Raw genomic sequence first — 19,118 nt, 5'->3', positions numbered from 1 at the left:
GGTGGGGAGCCTGGGGGGTCTGGCTGCGGGGCTGGGGGGAGGCGCCCCCTGATTCCGGCAGGCAGCTCTTCCTCTCCTCCCGCTCCGTGAAGGAAGGCAGGAGAAAGGCTTTTATAAATAGCTCCAGCCCCAGCTGATTTGTAAATTCAGTGGGTTTGGTTTTTTTTTTTTTATGTCAATGACATCACTCTCCTCCCCATGGCAACACTCGACGATATCAAAATTGCCAAGCAACGTTGGAGCAGGTCGCTGCCAGCCGGTGGGGGAGGGGCCGCTCCCCGCCCGCCGTGCCGGGAGCGGGAGCAGCCATCCAGGTGACTAAGCTGGCCCACTGGCACTGAGTCACCTGCTGGCCCGGGGGTTTCTTTCTTCTCTTTTGCATCTGATTATTTTGGGAGCTGGAAACTTGGAGCTGCATCTGAGTCCCGCCCCTTCCAGCCGCCCCTCCCTGCCTTGGGCTCCGAGGAAGATGGGACCTGCTGAGACTCTGCCACCCCTTCCTGAGGTGATAGAAGGCGCTGTGGGGGCCGGAAGTGCCATGGGAGAGACACCAGCCACCGAAGTGCAATAGCCGAAATGGTGATCCGGCTGCCTTGTCCTCCAGAGGTGCCGGGAGAGGAGGGGAGTCTGGTCCATGCCGACTGGATTCCTCCCGGGCTGGCTTTGAACTCACCTCCCACGAGATTTTTCTGTAAATGAGTGGCTTCTAGGGTCAGAGTGGCATTTGGAGAGCGAGGCTGGATTGGCTTAGGCCGACCTGGGCAGGTAGGTGGCTCTGTGCTGGGTGTGGCCCCACGTGTGAGAGAGTGTGTGTTGTCCCCGTGCTGAGGACAGCAGGGGGTCCACAGAGAGCCGAGGATGCGGGATTTGGCAGCAGCTCCTCCTAACTGATGCTGGGCCAGCCCAGGTCCTGAGACGGGTGTTGTGGAAAGGGACACAAGCACCTGGCCTGAGCAGGGTGAGAGCAGCGCCCGCTCAGACAAGCCCAGGCCCTCTGAGTCCACAGCCCAGACACGCGGCAGAATGCCCAGGCAGGGAGCGGTCCGAGGGACAGGCCAAGGATGGAAGCCAACCTGCCAGCCAGCCGGACAGCACATCGCTGCTCCCTCTTCCGACAGCCCTGGGCTCTAAGGAGACAGCTTTCTACCCAGGAATGCTGTCACTCGCCCATGCAGTGCCAGTCAGCATCTATGTGTGTTCTCTGCCAGCTCACAGGGGCGCGTTTCCTGAGAAGAGCGCCAGCCAGGGCACAGCTTCCCCATACTCAGGGCCCAGCCAGGGGCCACTGCTCAGCCTGGCCCCCGCGAGGCATGCTCCGATGCGTGTCAGGCCGAGGGGCGTGGGCCCCCCGCCTCCCCCACACAGCTGGCAGCCTCACGGGCACACCGGTGAGTAAGCTGCAGAGGGAGGAGGCTGTGTGCCCACAGAGGCAGGACGACACCAACCAGGAGCCTTTGGGAGAAGCGGCTGGGTGAGAAAAGCACTGAGGTTTTCTTTTTCTTTCTTTTTTTTTTCCCCCCTTTTTGCCTGAAGGGAGTGGCGCTTCCTGGGCTAGACAAGCACCAGCCTGCAGTGGGGAGCTCGAGGCCCAGCTGCCCGGAGGAGCGGCACGGTAAGGTCCCGGCTACCTACATAGGCTCGGGCTTCCCAGGCAGGGGTGGGGATGTGGAGGTGTCCAGGCGAGGTGCCCTCTGGGACAGGGGCAGCAGCTGTGGGCTTCTGTGGGCCCCATCCTACCTGCCACTCCCTTTCCAGATGGATTTTGAAACATCCCAGTCCAAGCTGGCCTCTGGCTTCCCGGCTAGAGAGCGAAATGCTTATTTCTGCTGTTCCCGCCTGTGCCTCCCCTCCTGCTGGGCCGAGCCAGTGCCACCAGGACACCCCTCCAGGATGTCCTCTTACCCTACCACCTCGAGGATGCTCCCCTCTTGTATTCATCCCACAGATATTTATGGAGCATCTTTGGGGCCCAAGCTCCAAGTCATGCCCTTATGCAGAGCCTACCGGGCACAGATTCTGACCCTGACACTCAGTGGCTGGCCGGGTTCAGGGGGCCTGGCTGGGCAGTGAGGCCTTGGGCTCTTCACTTCCGCTGCAGGCGTTAGCGTCCTGGTTTGCTCTAGGGTGTCAGGCCAAGTGAGCTTGGGGTGTTCAAGTGCCGGGGCCCAACCAAGAAGCAAGGCTAATATAGCGTGGTTTGTTCTTCCCTGGTGTCATGGTGGGGGGGCTGCTTGGGTTCTTTTCTACGCCGGGAACTGGGCTCTAAGAGTTGAAGATAAGCTCTGGGCTGCCGGGCCCTTGGGTCCCTGGAAGCTCATCGAGCTGGGAATCAGGCCTTTGGGCCAAGCAAGGGGTCCCCCTGCAGATCAGGAGGGCAAGCAGGAACCCCAGTGCCTAGTCAGGAGTGGGTGAGCAGCAGGAGCAAGGCTGCTGTTCTGGAAGCACCTGATTTGGGTGGGAAGCTGTGTGCCCCTGTGGGTACCCACAAGGGGGAGGGTGGGGGCTGCATGGGTCCCCAGGACAGACTGACTCTGTGCGCTGAGTTCCTGGGATGTGCCAGGCACAGGGAAGGTGCTGCGGGAGGGGCACATGAGCCCAGCATCAGGATGAAACCTGACATGTCCCCACCTGGCTCCAGGATGAGCAAGTCCTCTCTCCCCCCTGCAAAAGGTGACTCCAAGCCTGGGAGGTGGGGGGTGGGGTATCTCTCGTGTGTGCAGAGCTGAGCAGCGGCTGGTGCCCAGCAGCTGGTGCCCAGCTGGGTTCAGAGTGGCAGAGGCTGTGGAGTGCCCGACAAACAGCAGGCTAGCAGGGTGATGGAGCCAGGAGGGAGCAGAAGGTAGAGGCCAGGTATGGGGGCAGGAGAGGGAAAGCCTGCCTGGAGTTTAAGATGGCGGAGGGAGGCTCTGGACACTGATTGTCTCATGCTTGCCCACCTCTGTGGGACCGCCGGCAGGGAGTGGGCGGAGACGCTGAGAGACTGCATTCCTTACCCAAGGGGCCCAGAGACACCTCTAGCACACACTGTCCTGGGTGCAGAGGCCCGAAGGCCTCGTGGAAAGCTGCCCTGCGGCCTGAAGCAGGGCCCTTCTCACAGGATGCCCTCTCCACCAGGAGTGGGAAGGCCCAGGCTTCAGGAGCCGTTTCTAAGACTTGGGCAGTAGGAAGGGTGCTGACAACCCTCACCCACAGGCATTCCGCAGCTGCCCCTGTGAGGGCTTTGAGAGTTCATGTCTGTGACCCGGCCTTGGTGGAAAGCAGTGGGCCACAGGCTGGAAGAGCATGGAAAGGTGAAAGCTTCAGAGGCAGGAAGAGCTCTCAGCCTCTGGCCCCCGCTGGGCCTCCTGCCTGGGAGAGCAGGCTGACTGGAAGCCCCTCTCCCGAGCTTAGCCCTGGGGCCCATTAAGGGCTAAGGAGAGATATGAAGGGGGTGACTTGAAGGGGAATATGTCTTTTCTTGGCAAGATGAATGCTCCAGGCAGCCCTTGGAGATGGCAGTTGGCACCTTGTTCTGGCTCACTTGCTTGTAGGCAGAGAACAGGGATTGCCTCCTAAGTACAAAACGCTGGTGGCAGGAGCAGGGGTGGGAGGAAGTGCCACGAAATGACCAGGACAGAGCCCTTGCCCTGGGGAGTGTAAGGTGCTTCAGCAGAGGAGGGAAAGGAAAGTTGAGCAGGGGGCCAACCCCACCCGAAACCAGCGGAGAGCCATGATCAGCAATGGGCGGGGGTGGGGGTTGCCCTTCTGTTCACTCTGGGTCCCCGATTCATCATGGTAATTGTTAGCCATTGAGTCCAGATAATTTATAAATTTAGACCAGTACCAGGAGATGGTTCTTAACATAGAACTTTATAAAGATGAATAAAAAAAGATTAGCCAAGAGTGAAAACACAAAGGAAGAACCAGCTTCTACTGTTATGGGCAGAAGACAGATTCTCAGAGTGATATACAGGAAAAGGCAGAATAGTGGATGGTTAACAGCAGGTGAGTGTCAGGCCTGGGGCTGCCTCTTCCTGCCTGGGTGACCTCAGATAAGTTACCTCATCTCACTAGGTCTCAATTTCCTTTCCTGTCCAAGGGAGATAATTATAGTGCCTATGAGTTAGGGCGGTTGAGTAGATTAAGTAAGGCTATATGCAAATACCCTTAGCAGCATGGCTGGCACATAAGTGCTCAGCAAAGATAATGTTATCATTGTGATGACTATTAGTGTTAGAGAAACAAAGTGCCAGGAGGGAGAGACCACACTGGGGTTTTCAGGGGAATCAGAAAAGGCTTCATGGAGGAGGTGGTTTTGGAAGAACCCTTCCCTGAAGAAAAGCTAGTTTTCAGAATGCTGATAGATCCATGCCCACTAATGCTGGGAAGGAAAGCACTACCAGATCCATTCTTTTCCAAATAGCAAATTGTTTATCCACTGAAATTCTCTAAGGAATGATTTGAGCCTATTAAGAGTTTCCTTCTTTTGAGGGGTTCTAGAGTTTGAAGTCTAGAGAACTTAATGTGAACTGTATATAGTGAAGGAATCAAAAGTCTGACTGTGGTCACACTCTTCTTTGGCCCGCAATCTGTCACAGGGTGGCCCTGATTCCTTGAAGAACTGCATACGAATGAGCCCCATCTAAAGCACACACTTGGAGGTGCTTCGTGCAGAAGGGCCAGCCTGGAGACCACAGCAATCTCCTTGACTACCATGACGTGACTTAGAAATGCCCAAGAATCATAAGGCTCAGACTCAAAGGGTTATCATTCTATGAATTTAAGAAAGGTAATCCCAGGTTCTGTTCACCTAGAACAGTGGTCGGCAAACTGTGGCTCGCGAGCCACATGTGGCTCTTTGGCCCCTTGAGTGTGACTCTTCCACAAAATACCGACTTCTGCACATGGGCCATGAAGTTTCAATCGCACCGTACGTGCGTGCCCGCATGTGGTATTTTGTGGAAGAGCCACACTCAAGGGGCTCACGAGCCATATTTTTCCAACCACAGACCTAGAACAAGGCAAACCCAGAACACGACAGACTTTCATATCCTGGGGGAATTAGCGTACAAACAAACAAAAAATGGGTTCCCTCATAACTACATGTGGCCTCATCAGCCCCGGCAAAGGGACACCCACACTGGCCAGCATCTATACTAATAAAAGGGTAATATGCTAATTAGACCAGATAGACGGGACATCTTCCAGACGTCCTTCTGGACATCCTTCTGGACAAAGCGACAGTGCTGCGAGGGCTGAGAGCTGGCAGCGCGGGAGTGGGAGAGGCCGCGGCATGGGCCTGTCCAGCGTCGAGGCCCCTTCTGCAGAGGCAGCGCAGCAGAGGGGGATGCACGGTCCCGGTCCCACTGCTGCCTTCTGCAGAGGCAGTGGCGCAGTCCCGTCCTGGTTCCAGGCCTCCACAGAGGCTGGATGGGGTGCGTCCTGCTGTGCCTCAACCTCCCACAGCCCCTCCCCCAGCTGGCCTGGCCCCAGATCGCCTCCCACCCACCAGTGGCCAGGGCCAGCGCTAAGAAGTGAGGGCTGAGGGCCAGCAGTCGCAGTGGCAGGCTGGGCTGAGGGAACCCCCATCCCCAGTGCACGAATTTTTGTGCACCGGGCCTCTAGTTTTCTATAAAATCTCATTATGACAAATCAGGCAGTGCAAAGACCCAAGTCTTTATAGAAGGACAATGAGGACCTTTTTGTACACCTATGGGTTCTCTGTGGCAAAACTGCCCCCTTGGAGTGCTGTGTCATCGACAAATGCCGGTATCTTCCTGCTTGGCTCTGGTTTGCCCAACCCTCAAAGCACTCAGGCCCCTGAGCCTCTGGCTAAGGGGGTGGGGCAGGGCTGTGATCTGCACACTCAGGCTGCCCGGACCTGGAGTGGGGGCCTCTGGGTGCTCAGAAAAGGAAGTCCAGAGAGCTCAGGTCAGCTGCCACATGGTTCCGGTTTCTGGTCCCAGTGCAGCAGGTCCCCCCAAGGCAAATAGCCATGACCAGTCACCGTGCTCACGGCCCCCTGCCGCCTGCCTGTGTGCCCTGCTCCTGAAGGCTGCAGCAGTGGCAGGGTTAAAACCGGAAGGACTGGTTCTCTGGTTCAGCTTCCTGGCCTAGAGCCTCCAGCCTCCATTTTCTTTCAGCTTCAAATGAGGCTTCAAGTGGAATTACGCAAAAAGGCGTAGAGGGTGTAGGGAGCCGGGACCCGTTATGCCACAGCCTCCCTGACCGTCAAGAGCACAGTCCCAGGTCAGTGGGTAGAAGCACAGAGGTGGAAAGGGCTGCTCCAGAAAGGAGCTGGCCTTGGATTGCCGTAGCACATGCAGGCCAAAGGAAGTCCCCAAGAATGTTTAATCCGGCCCCCAAAGTTTTAGAGGACAGAAGAGCCCCAGAGAAGGAAAGTGGGTCCTGGGAACGCACAGCTAGCGGCAGCAGGGCCAGTTTCAGGCCTGGGGTCTCCGACTCCCAGTCCAGTACACTCACCACCCAGACTGCCTTTCCACAGGCAGCAGCATCAAAGGCACCCGAGGAGGGACAGACAGACACCTGCTGGCTTGAGAGAGGTGGCCTGACCTGACAAAGTGGGAGGCCAGACAGGTCCCAGCACCCCTCTGTGCCTCCTGCCCTAATGGGGCCCTGGTCCTGCCACCCCTGCCCCCATCTTGTTCCACATGGAGCCCCAGCTCAGCTCCTGCTCAGTCAACAGAACCCCCAAGAAGAGGCTCTGCCGACCCCACCCCGGCCACTCTCTGAGTGTAAATGGATGGACTCAAGTTGTGTTTGCCCCAGGAAGCATTTTACATTTTAACTAGAAGGCTGTCATTGCCTCAAGCCAGAGAAGGAGGGAATGATGAGGGCATCTAGGGATGAAAGGGAGATCTGGGCAGAGGTTATACTCTGACCCCCGGCAGGAGTATAAACGTCCAATGGCCACCATCAGATGTTGGATCTCAGAAGCAGGAGGCCTGTCATCTGTCACCCTATCATCAGGCCCAAGCAGACAAGAAGACTTCCGTCTTACACTGCAGTGGGCCTTACTGGAGACGGTGTGTCTGGGGTCAGGGACGGTGGAGAAAGGTGGAGGTCTCAGACCCGGGGGAGGGATGGAGCCAAGGCCAGGAGAACAAATGCAAGGCCAGGAGAGCGCAAGGGTGCCGGCTCCTGTGGAGGAGGAGGGTCAAGACAGGAGGAGGAGCTGCCTCCAGATGGTCCATCATCCCAGCAAGGGCGTCATGCCAGCCACCAGTGAGGGTGAAGCCATACACTCCAGGCCCCTGCATGTCAGCACTCACATGACGGTCCCGAAGGCTGCTACCGTGGGGCAGTCAGGGTGTGGGCCAGAGACTCAGAAAGGAATGACCCTGAGAAGGGAGGGCAGCAGCTGCCTGCACCCCTCCAGGACCCTCTGAGCACAGCACAGCGCAGGGCAGACACAGAAGGCAGAGTCCAGCGAGCTCTGCAGCCAGGTGATCAGTGCTCCCGCAAGACCACACAGCCCACAGCCTGTGAACTCGTGCATTTAGAGTTAAGGCACTGCAGCCGGAGGGCTGTGCATGGGGCTTGGGCAGCCAACACTGTGCTTCCACAGGCTCTTTCCTTTCTCTGGCCTGAGCCCTTACCCGGCCACAAGCCTCCTACTCCCCCCACTCACCCGTCCTTCCTTAAAGTCAGGCCCTGGGCGCCCACTCCAGACCGGGGCAGCCACCAGAGGCTCAGGAGGGAGAGAAAGGACAATGAATGGCTTCCATTCAAGGAAGCTTCCAGCTGTTAGTTCTGCCAGCAAAAGTGCCAGCCAGAGAGCGAAACTGCCAGCAACAGACATTTGGATGGCACTTTGGAGCCCATTAAGAGTAGAACCTGCAAAGTGATCATAGTGAGAAGATATTAAGTGAATTTATCATGTCTCTAAAAATGAGTGTCCTCAGCCCAGAGGTGACTCTCTCTTTTCCCAGCCCTCTCCAGGGTGGCTTATAGCCCCTTGTACCTGGGAAAGGTGCCCAGCCTGCACTGCCCTTGCTTCAGCCCCTGGGGGTGGGTGGACGGTGGCCCCTGCATCTGAGTGGCTTGTCCAGGTCACCAGGCCCCTTTGGGACAGTCAAGCAAGTCTGGGCCCAGTGTCAGTTTGCGTTTGGGGAGGACTGGCCTTGTGTATCCCGTTGTCATAGGGAGCCTATCACAGGTGCAGAGCTTGAGAAAAAGGTGGAGAGAGGCTAGAGCAGCGGTTCTTAACCTGTGGGTCTCGACCCCTTTGGCGGTCGAACGACCCTTTCACAGGGGTCGCCTAAGACCATCCTGCATATCAGATATTTACATTACGATTCATAATAGTAGCAACATTACAGTTATGAAGTAGCAACGAAAATAATTTTATGGTTGGGTCACAACATGAGGAACTGTATTTAAAGGGCCAGAAGGTTGAGAACCACTGGGCTAGAGGCTTCTGGATGTGGAAGTTTCCCTCTCCTGAGGTTCAGGGCAGCAGCCAAGCAGGGGAGCCCCATGGCCTTTTCCCAAATACCTAACTGGGCCCGACAGTGCTGCCCCTGGGCTGGGTTCTCTCTCCAGGATCTGGAGGGGCTAGACCTGTAGAACTGACTCCTTAGCAAGTTCTCCTGGAAGAACCCTGGCATCCTGCCCCTGGGGCCCATGGGGCTCAGTGGCTCCCCATGGCAACTACAAGCGTGAGTCTCCTCCTTAGTCCCTGTAGCAGCTGTGAGGGCCAAGGGTCAAGAACTTTTCACCCGGTTTGGGGTGCTGATCCTCCGGGCCCCTGCACTCCAATGTCCTAGATCTCATTTCCCCACCTTCTGAATGGAGGTTGGCCCATTATACACATCCCTCCCCTCTTATACACATCAAGAAGCTGAGGCTGAGACAGCCTGGCAGTCTAGAGCAGGGGTCCTCAAACTTTTTAAACAGGGGGCCAGTTCACTGTCCCTGAGACCATTGGAGGGCCGGACTATAGTTTAAAAAAACACTAGTCGGCTGCTAAGCAACAGGCAGCAGCGGCAAAAACACCCAGCGGGCCGGATAAATGTTTTCGGCGGGCCGCATGTGGCCCGCGGGCCGTAGTTTGAGGACCCCTGGTCTAGAGAGACAGAAGGGCTCCGAGCGTGCAGGAAGCCATGTTATCTACAGCTAATCTCTCTCTCCTCTGCTTAAGGACCCCACGGGCCTGGCAATGTTAACTCCCTCAACTCACGCTCCCAGGTCCTCAGAGGTGGCCACCTGCCTCTCAGCCTCATCAGCAGAGAGAGATGGTGAGGGACCATCAGGGTGAGGGACATTGCTCAGGCCACCCCAAGAACAGGAAGGGACAGCTGTTGGACAGCCTGGAAGAGAGGGAGATGAAGGAACCTATAATAATAAAAGCATAATATGCTAATTAGTTTGGATTGATGAACAACCTTCCGGACGTCATTCTGGACATCCTTCCGAACCAAGCCCCAATGGCAGGGGCCAAGGCAGAGGTAGTGATGGGCATCAGGCAGGCAAGCGAGTGGTTAGGGGCAATCAGGCAGGCAGGTGAGTGGTTAGGGGTGATCAGGCAGGCAGGCAAGTGGTTAGGGGCAATCAAGGCAGTCAGGTGAGTGGTTAGGGGCGATCAGGCAGGCAAGCAAGTGGTTAGGGGCAATTGGGCAGGCAGGCAGAGGCAGGGGCGATCAGGCAGGCAGGTGAGTGGTTAGGGGCAATCGGGCAGGCAGGCGGAGGGGTTAGGGGTGATCAGGCAGGCAGGCAAGTAGTTAGGGGCAATCAGGCAGGTAGGCAAGTGGTTAGGGGTGATCAGGCAGGCAGATCAGTGGTTAGGAGCCAGAGGTCCTGGATTACAAGAGGGATGTCTGACTATCGGGCCTAAACCAGCAGTCAGACATCCCCCAAGGGATCCCGGATTTCGAGAAGGTACAGGCCAGGCTAAGACACTCCCCACCCATGCAAGAATTTTGTGTACCGGGCCTCTAGCCTACTATAAAGACTGCCCCTCTCCTAGGGCCAGAGGCTGCCTCTCTTCCAGGCTCCAGGGGGTTCCTCAAGCGAAGCAGCAAGCAGGTGAGCCAGGCCCCACCTTCCCAGCAGTGCCTCATGTGGGTCTCCTGGTGCTGGGCCCACACCGGGTCTGTGAAGGACACAGGCTGGATGCTGGGACTTCAGGCAGGGTGCTGCTGACTCATGACTGGGGCAGTCCAGCACCTGGTTCCTAGCAGAGGCTCAGGGACAGGGTGGGAGCACCAGAGGCCCCACATCCATTGCTGTGTGAGGGTCCTCACGCCCTCGTCAGAAATGAGGGAGCGTTATCCCCCACCGCTCAGTGTCACATGACTTACCCATCCAGGGTGGCACAAGAAGGCCAAAGATCAGTGCCTCCCCCAGCAACTGTTCCCAGGAACTTCACCCGACTTGGTCAAGTCATACTGACAGTCCTTGGAACCAGGGGCCTCTGAGCAGGATGGAGTTCAGAGAACAGTCTGGGGGATACACTTGGGTTGGAAATCTGGCTCCACCACTCAATCACCACAAGACCCTGAGCGGGTTCCTTAACCACTCTGAGCCTCAGTTTCCTCCTCTGTAAAATGAGAACAATAGTATCCTTCTTCTGTGCCAAAGACTTGGGTGAGATAATGTGTGTAAATAGCTTAGCACGGGGCCTGGCCCACCGGAAGCATATAATTGGCAGTAATAATAATAATAATTATTATTATTATTATTACTATTACTAGAGGAGGGCAGAGTCCTCCAGAGAAAGGAGCGCTGGGAGTGAGTGAGCTTGTCAGCAGTCTTCCTGATCCCCAGGCAGCTTTTCAAGTCATGCAGCAGAAAGTGCAGGGAAAGGATAATGTGTTTGTGTTTCTAAACCACAGTCGATCCATATCTTTCCTCTTTGGTCCTAACCCAGGCTCCCAGCCCTAGCTGTAGGTGCTCAGACGTTACAGCAGGCCCCGACAGCCACGGGCTGAGAAGGAGCCAGGAAGCGCCCGCCCCGCCCAGCGTGCCTTCCCAGACAGTTCGGGTTGGCCAGTGCCCCAGTGCTGGTGGGGCTCCAAGAGCCACTGGCGGTGGTGAAATGTCAGTTCTCAGTGTCCCTGTCTAGAGCTCCTGCCCAATTTGTAGAATGGCAGCATATGGACAACTCCCTCGACCTGAATGCCTCTGCCAGCTGCCAGGGCTCTGCAAAGGAGGGTGTGCCCGGTCCCTTTCCCTGTGCGCAGCACAGCGCCATGGGAACAGGGCCAGAGGGAGGCACATGGATGCTGGAGGAGATGCTGTCCCCCAGGCTGTTCCTGCCACTTCCTGCACTCTTGTTCTGCCCTCTCATCCTGGACAGGGCTGAGTTGGGGGTGAATCAGAGGAGGATAGAGAAGGGGGATCACACACAGGAATTAACCACTCAGGACCTAGTCTGCACATCCCAGCCATCCTAATTGGCAGAGGTCCCCCAGCCCAGGGGCGCTGACCCACCTGTAGATGCGACCACAAGTGCAGAAACGTGGGGTTGTAATGGGCAGCAGAGTCCTCTCGTCTAGCCTAGTATCCAATACGGGAACCTTTGCTCTAGCATACCTGACTGATAGTTATCTGGGGTCTTCAGTGATGGGGGGGGTTCATGGTCAGTCTTACCTCCATGATCAGTCTTATTTGGGAATCTCTGACTCTCCGCAAACCCCATCGATGTTCCAAAAGGTAGGAGGACCTCAGGGTTACCTAGACTCACTCCTTACAGGATGAGGATGGGACTTGGCTAGTAGCCTTTATGGGATACCCAAGCCTAGATTCAAACCAAATTAAATACCAGTTCACTTTTGATAATAGTCTAATGTTCACACTTTATCACAGTTCAACAGTTCAGAAGTACCGCTTGGAGTTGTCGTTTTGATATATAAGGTATTTGTATAAAAAGAATGAATTCATGTGTGCATCTGTGAGTCAGTAAAACATAATTTAGGGTGTTGATTCTAGGTTCAACAATGTTAGGCATTTCATTCTAGCGTTGGTTCATGGATCATTTCAAATCCTCAGCAACCAATTCTCCCTGCAACCCCCCCCCGCCCCCCCCACAGCATAATGGGCTTTCCACAGCCAGGACTCCTGTGTCCCTGTTTTATGCAGGTTCTTAGAAAGACACAAAAGGTTAGACTCGATGCCCTATTGGAGCAGCCCAATATATATTTGTTAAAGATGTGTTTTTTTAATTGATTTCAGAGAGAGGAGAGGAGAGGAGAGGAGAGGAGAGGAGAGAGGAGAGCTTCCACACCAGGCTCCCGCTCACAGGCCAACATCTCCAGCGGGCACTGCCACGCTTCCCCAGAGGCCTAGGGCACTGGGGCTTGTGGTGCAGCCAGACAGGGTGCGCAGCCAGGCAGGGTGCGGGCCTGTTTGGGGCCGGCAAATTCCCACTCATCACCTTAGCTGTGCTCAGCAGGAGTCTAAACTGTGCATAAGCAAAAGAGCCCATATGCAAACGCGGTATCCATAAATTGCATTGATATATCTAAAGGATCCATGAACAAAAATGACACATGACAGTAGTGACCTCAGTTAATAACTGAAGTTTGAAGTGCCCAACAGTGACGGAAATCTCCGCAGTCCTGGGTCCGCTTGCTGTGACTGCAGCCACCCAGCCTGGGGGCCATTTGGAGTGCAGATGTGCTGAATCTCCAGCCAGAATCCTCTCAACACCCAACTGGACACAGGCCTTCCTGGGGCCCGAGTCTAGGACAGCAAGGGTCTTCTCACTTCCCTGTTTGGGGAAGAGACAGGCAGGTGGTCCCTCCCTCCCCCTCTCCCTCCCCCACAACATTAATGCACAGGAGAAACCACCCTCCCAGCCAGAGGAAGCTGGGCAAAGGGCAGCCAGGAGTGAGCCTCTCTGCACAGCCATCCTGCTTCTGGGCCAGGGCACTGCTGGGCACAGCGATGGATGGATGCGGGCTGTGGGGCCGAGCCCCACCCTTTTTGGGTGCAGGGCCCCTGAAAGCGTTCTTTCCCACAGAGGTCCCCTCCCTGAAACCAGAGGGTTCTCGGAACTGAGCAGGGTCTGACAAGGAAACAGGAATCTCGTTCATTCCAGCTTTCCTGCCCAAGAGCGTCTTAGGGCCTCGTCCAGCCAGACGGGCAGGCCAAGGTGGCAGGTGGCCCGGGCTCTCCAAGGGGTGTGGGTGGGCCCGCAGCACCTCCAGGGCCTGGAAGGAGGCAGCTGGAGCATCTGCAATGCAAATGAAGGAGTTAATTACACAGAGAGGGGCTCCGCGGATAATCAGGTCAGGCTCCGCCAGGCGGCCCAGGGACTGGGAGCCACCGGCAGGTCACAGCCGGGCATGGCTGGGGTCGGGGTCCTGAGGCGAAGGGCCCGAGGAAGCGGGAGCCCCGCGTTAGAAAGGGTTGAGCGTGGAAGCGCCCCTCGGGCAGAGAGGCTCACGGCCACGGCCACGGCCCCTCGCGTCCTGGGGCGGCTTTTCCAGGGCTCTGTTGGCCGCCGAGTCCTACCTGGAGCCACACCCTGAAATCAAACTCTTGGCCAGGTGAGGCCGGCGCTGCACCGACTTGTACTAGTCAGCGCGGCCTCCCTCGCGCTCCCGGCGCCCAGGTCCCTCCTGCGGAGGGCGGGCCGCTCCCTGCCTCTCCGAGGGCTCCGAGGCTTCCTGCTCGCAGGTGGGTGCCCCAGCCAACCCCTACAACTGGCTGCCCTCCCGGGGCTGGGGCCGGGACGAGCGGGCAGGCCTCCCCGTACGCGCGGCCCCTTTTGCCGGTTCTCATTCCCCGCAGGGAGGTGGGCCCTGTGGCTGCCGGGGTTCCCGGGGTGGCGGGAGCGGGACCGGAAGCGCTGCGCGCCCTGTCCCCTCCTCCCCTCGCGCCGGTGGAGATACCGCCGCCTCCCCTTGCACCTGAGCAAGTGGCTTAGTGGGGAGGCTGGTCTGGGGCGGGTTGAATGCTCTGGATTGCGGCCATGCGCAAAGTCCACCCGCGGGGACACGTATGGCATTTGTCACAATGACTTTCTTATCTGTTTCCCCCCAGGCCCACAGGACTGGCCGGGAAGGTCCTTAGTCTTCCCTCTCCTGGTGCCTGAGAGCTCTGGCCACTGAAGGGTAAGGAGCCAGGAAGAAGAGGAGGGAGGAAGGCCGCCCGCAGCAGGTGAGTGAGGGACCGCCAGCCCTGGCAGGGTGTCCAGGAGACCAGCATAGGGACAGATTGGAGGGGCAGTGAGGCCTTCTTGGGCTAGCCCGTGCTTGGTACTGCGAGGCAACAGTGATCGCTTTTTTTTTTTAATGTTTTTATTCTAGAGAGAGAGGAAGGGAGAGAAACATTGAGCGGTTGCCTCCCCCAGGCACCCTGCCTGGGGATTGAGCCTGCAACCTGGGCAGATGCCCTGACCAGAATTGAACCAGGGCAGCAGCGGTTCCTTTTAGGTGCCATTTCTCAGTCTTCGGTGTATGTACATTGTTACTTCCATCGCTTCAGCCCACAGCAGGCCTCTGAGCTCCAAATGCCCGCCCTGGCCCAGCCTCTGCATGTCATCAGGTCTGATGCCCGTCTGGGGCAAGACAGTGTCACCAAAGCCCTGCACTGAACTCTTGCTTGGGAAAGAGGCTCCCGAACAGGAAGGGCAGTAGCAGGCCCAGCGCCCGTGCTGAGCAACGCATTCCCCAGATCTCCAACCTGCTAAGATCCCTCCAGGCTTTCTGGCACCCGGGGTGCAGCTTCCAGCCCGGATGTAGATGCTGCGAGGAACACTGAGGGCCGAGACATACAGAGCTCCCAAGACGTAGACTGTGCTCCCTGTGTCTTGCCCCCTCCTGGCATTCTCTTAGGCTCGTCTGACGTGCTCCTCGAGGTGGGGGAGTTGGGACTGTGTGTGCTCAGGTCTTTTGTGGCAGGTGCAGCATACACTGCGATGCGTTCTCATGCCGTGCACAGGACAGCGGCTGAGCACCCATTCGGAACCAGAAAAAGCGGGGTTCGAATCCTCACTTTACCTTTGGTCGCTTAGGCAAGTTGCTTTACTTCTCTCCTAACTTGAATGTCCTTGGCAATAAAATGGGGAGGATCATGCTTTCCTCATGGGATAGTTGTGAGGAGTCACAGTGAGACATGAGAGCAGCCCAGCAAGGGACCATGTCTCACCTCCACTTGTCAGTATTGGAAAAGCAGAAGCTACCTGAGCGCTCCTCGCTTGGAGAACTTGGAGAACGGCCTGACTATGTAGCAGGACATTGTGGAGGCCGTGAGAGCAAAGCAATGGGAAAGCAGTAAAGGCAGAGTGTCCATGGGGGCAGGTAGTGAGGTGGCCTGGGGAAGGGGCCGTTTCTGGAAGGGGATCTGAATTTGGAGGCAGAAACAGCAGCATGCTCTGTACATGTCACATGTGGTCACATGTTCATGGGTGATCCTGGTCACAGGTGTGGCCTGGGGTAGGAGGAGCCTCTGGCTTGAGGCTTTCAGTCCTGTCTCTTAGTAGTTGTGTGATCTGAGACGGGTCATTTAACTTCTCTGGGCGTGACAGAGGAGAGGGGCTTGGGGGTTGGAGTTGGAGAGACCTGAGTTTGAACCCCAACTCCACACTTACCATCTCACAAACAGTTACTTCTCTCCAAGCCTTGGTTTCTTCCCTTGCAAAACAGAGCTTATAATATCTCCCTCATAGAGTGTGACCATTAAATGCACTAGTAAAAAGCACCCACCCAGCACAGTGCCTGACGTGTACAGTGTATATCCCTTTCTCATCTCCTCCTCCCTCTCCCCAGCCTCCTGTCATCTTTAAAATGCACCCAGTAAAGCAGGATTGGCCCAAGTCACAGTGGTATTGTGAGCATAAAGTGAGGAGGAAGACAAAGTAAATATAGAAAGTTAAGGGCTGTAAAAACATAATTATGCATGTGTGTGTGTGTGTGTGTGTGTTGTGTGTGTGTGTTGTGTGTGGTGTGTATATGTTGTGTGTGTGTGTGTGTGTGGTGTGTATGTGTTGTGTGTGTGTTGTGTATGTTGTGTGTGTGTTGTGTGTATTGTGTGTGTGGTGTGTATGTGTTGTGTGTGTGTGTGTGGTGTGTGTGTGTGTTGTGTGTGTGGTGTGTGTGTGGTGTGTGTGTGTGTGTGTGTGTGTGTGTGTGTGATTGGGGACCTAATTTTGTAAGTAGAGACTCTAGAGGTTCTTTCTAGGATTGAGAACTCTGTGATGAGTTCAGGCCTCTGCATGCGGAGGCTGTTGAAAATCTGGGCTGGTGAGGAGGTGCCTGGCCTGCGGCCCTCCCAGGAAGGCCATTCTTCTCTCTTCCCTTGGAGATAACCCCGTGCCCAGGAGAGCACAGTCCTGTGGACCCAGGAGGGGGTTAGAATTTCGAGTACAGCGAACAGAGGTCAGAGAGCTCTGGCTGGAGCTGCTGCTGGACCACAGCTCTGCGTGTGCAGGCTGGAGCCGGGCCTGAGAGGCGAGCCTGAGTCAATATTAACCTTCTCTGGCTGGCCAGCCTGGCTCTTTGGCCTCTTATTCAACTGGAGTGTTGACACAAGTGATTGAATGAGCTTTATTATCATATTCTTTTCAACAGCAGCCCCATTATCTCTCCCCTGGGGATTCACTGGGGCCTGCAGTGTGGGAATGATGACAGGGGCAGGGAGCCCAGACATGTGGGCTTATTATGTGCACAGTGCCCTCTGCCTGCACACACAGCTTCTCTCTAGGCCACTCCAGGGGGACAACAGGACCTGAGCGCTACTCGGCATCCTGGGGACACGGCAGCCCAATGGTCCTGGGCAGACCTTACAGAGGCCCCAGGCAATGGCAGTGAGGGCCACAGCCTGGGTCTAGGCCCACGCCCCTGCAGGTGACAACCAGGCAGAAAAGCAAATCAAATTCTATTCAGGCCTTTCCCTGGCATATTTTTAGGGGCCAGGAAAGTGTGCTGAGGTGCCACCTCTCCTGACACTCATGTCATATGAACAGGGACAGATGGTGTCCTGGACCTTTGGTGGAGGCTGAGGGAAGACAGAGGGCAGGGGCCCTGGGGAGGGGGAGGAGTCGCCATCAGCAGACTCCCTGGAGCAGTGTGAGAGCAGGGACAGGCTTCTGTTGGGAATGCCGCCGAGGGGCTGCAGTTTGGGCCGGGACAGAGGCCAGGCCAGATCCCACGCACGAGTCCCTCAGGTGAGCAGCACCGTCTCTTCTGGCAGGTGGTGAGCTCAGGAGGGTGTCTAACATCTAAATACTTTTGAATTAATGAGTGAATAGTATAATTTTATATTTAAACAAACCCCAGAAAAATAAAGTTTGAGAAAAATCTTCTGACGGATGAGAATCCTCTAATGAGAGGCTGGCTTCAGTCCACACTTGTTGTCAACAGGGGCCGAGACCCACACAGCTCCTCAGGAAGGGTGTGAGCGATGCCAGTTTCCAAGGAGGTGTGAGGAGGTTGGGCAGCCCGACTGTAGGGGTCAGCGTGGGAGGTCAGGCTCTGGAGGTGACAGGGTCCTCTGTGGTCACTCTGTGACTGGACGGAGACAGCAGCAGGGGTGCCTGTGTGATTGCTGTCATTCCTCTGCCTCAGTGCCATGATTCTAGAATGGTTCCTTTCCCGAAGCAGCACCTTGGGTGGGCCTGAGAACCACGCAGCGTGGGTGGTGGGAGGTGACAGCCGACTGCAACCAGGTTCACATGAGGATCTGGGTCAGATAGACGTGGCTCTGCCCCTTCTTTGCTGCTTGACTTGGGCAAATCATTAATCTCTCTGAACATCAGTTTCCTCATCTGCATAATGGGCCGATAACAGTCTTACCTCACAGGCTTGTGGCGAGGAGATTTTGTATGTGAAATACTCAGCGCACAGCCCAGCTGTGAGGCTCAGTGGTTGAGTGTTGACCTATGAACCAGGAGGTCACGGTTCAATTCCTGGTCAGGGCACAGGCCCGGGTTGTGGGCTTGATCCCCAGTGTGGGGCGTGCAGGAGGCAGCCGATCGATGATTCTCTCTCATCACCGATGTTTCTCTCTTTCTCTCTCCCTTTCCCTTTCTCTCTGAAATCAATAAAATATATATATATTTTCTTAATTAAAAAACTGCTCAGCACCCAGCCTGGTGCTCACACTAGGCCTTCCCTGAGTGGTGGTTACTGAAAACACCCAATGGACCCTCAAGCTAGAGCAGACGCTGTCTCCTCTCATTGTGCTTGAGAAGCCGGCAGGGGGAAGGAGTCCATTCCCTGGTCACCAGCGGAAACGCTCAGGCCTCGGAAAGAGAGTGGGTCACGGCCACAAGCCGCTCAGGATGCCCGTTCCCTGGGGCCACACTGAGCCAGAGCTCAGCTCGATTAGCAGGCCCTGAGCCTCCCGAAGAGGGAGCTGGGGTGCGCCCCCCACTCTGGCTCACTGGCACTCAGAGCAGGGCCCCGGGCGCAGCTGCCTCCTCTCTTCCATTCGCCTGGCTTCCTTCCTAACAGACAGTTAACCACCATCCCAGAACCTAACCCACCGAACCCATCCCCTCAGAGCAGCCGCGCGCTCCTTTAGACTTGCTTTCTGGAAGCCACCTTCCCAGCCTGCAGAGAATTCTTGCGAATCCTTTCCTTGAGAGGGATTTGATGTGTGGAAATAGTAAAACCCACTGGAAGGCAGTCCTGGGAGGCGCGGTGGCTAACCAAGTCAGACACGGCCGCTTCCGGTGAAAGCAGAGGCGACAGGTTAGGAGAACAGTTGACGTTGGCTCAAGATGGCCCCCAATTGTCCAAAGAGAACTTCTGGAAGTGCTGGGGCATGCCTCAAACAGTCACTCCCAAGGGTCTGCCTCAGAGGGCAGCCCTCATCTGAATGTCTGAGCTCCAGTCTGAGGTTTAAATGCAGACTCATTTCTCTGTAGCCGTGTCTTGGGTTTGTGGGGCCCTACAGCGTGGTGGCCCTGGCACCCCAGGCCCTGGCAGATGGTGGATGTCCTCCTCCCAGAGGAGAAGCAGTTCGAAAGGGTGACCGCCCACCATGGCTGCTCTGCTTACTCTGTGATGGACTCAAGACCGGCCAAGCCACAGTGCCCTGCTCTGAGGGCCACCACCCAAACCCCATGTGGCTGAGGGGCAGTAGCATCGCCACGAAGCTCTGCCTACCGCTCCTCGAGCCACGCCCGTGGGTTGCCCAGCTTCAGGCTGAGTGAGACCCTGTGGAGG

The 19,118-nt window shown here is 56.4% G+C and overlaps 1 protein-coding gene across 1 annotated transcript in view; it reads left to right on the top strand.

The window, feature by feature from the left end:
• The first annotated feature begins 251 nt into the window (after nucleotides 1-251).
• Nucleotides 252-19,118, top strand: part of PAK6 (p21 protein (Cdc42/Rac)-activated kinase 6) — a 54,545-nt gene continuing 35,678 nt past the window's right edge. Inside the window, exons 1-3 of the mRNA XM_006778166.2 lie at nucleotides 252-765; nucleotides 1,534-1,612; nucleotides 13,990-14,106. The gene's annotated coding sequence lies outside the window, so the exon portion shown is untranslated. The remainder of the gene's footprint in view (nucleotides 766-1,533; nucleotides 1,613-13,989; nucleotides 14,107-19,118) is intronic.

Source organism: Myotis davidii, unplaced genomic scaffold (genome assembly GCF_000327345.1).
Source record: "Myotis davidii unplaced genomic scaffold, ASM32734v1 scaffold46, whole genome shotgun sequence".
In the NCBI taxonomy this organism is placed as follows: Eukaryota; Metazoa; Chordata; class Mammalia; order Chiroptera; family Vespertilionidae; genus Myotis; species Myotis davidii.
Note: the sequence above shows the minus strand (reverse complement) of the source record. Positions and strands in the feature narration are given on the sequence as shown.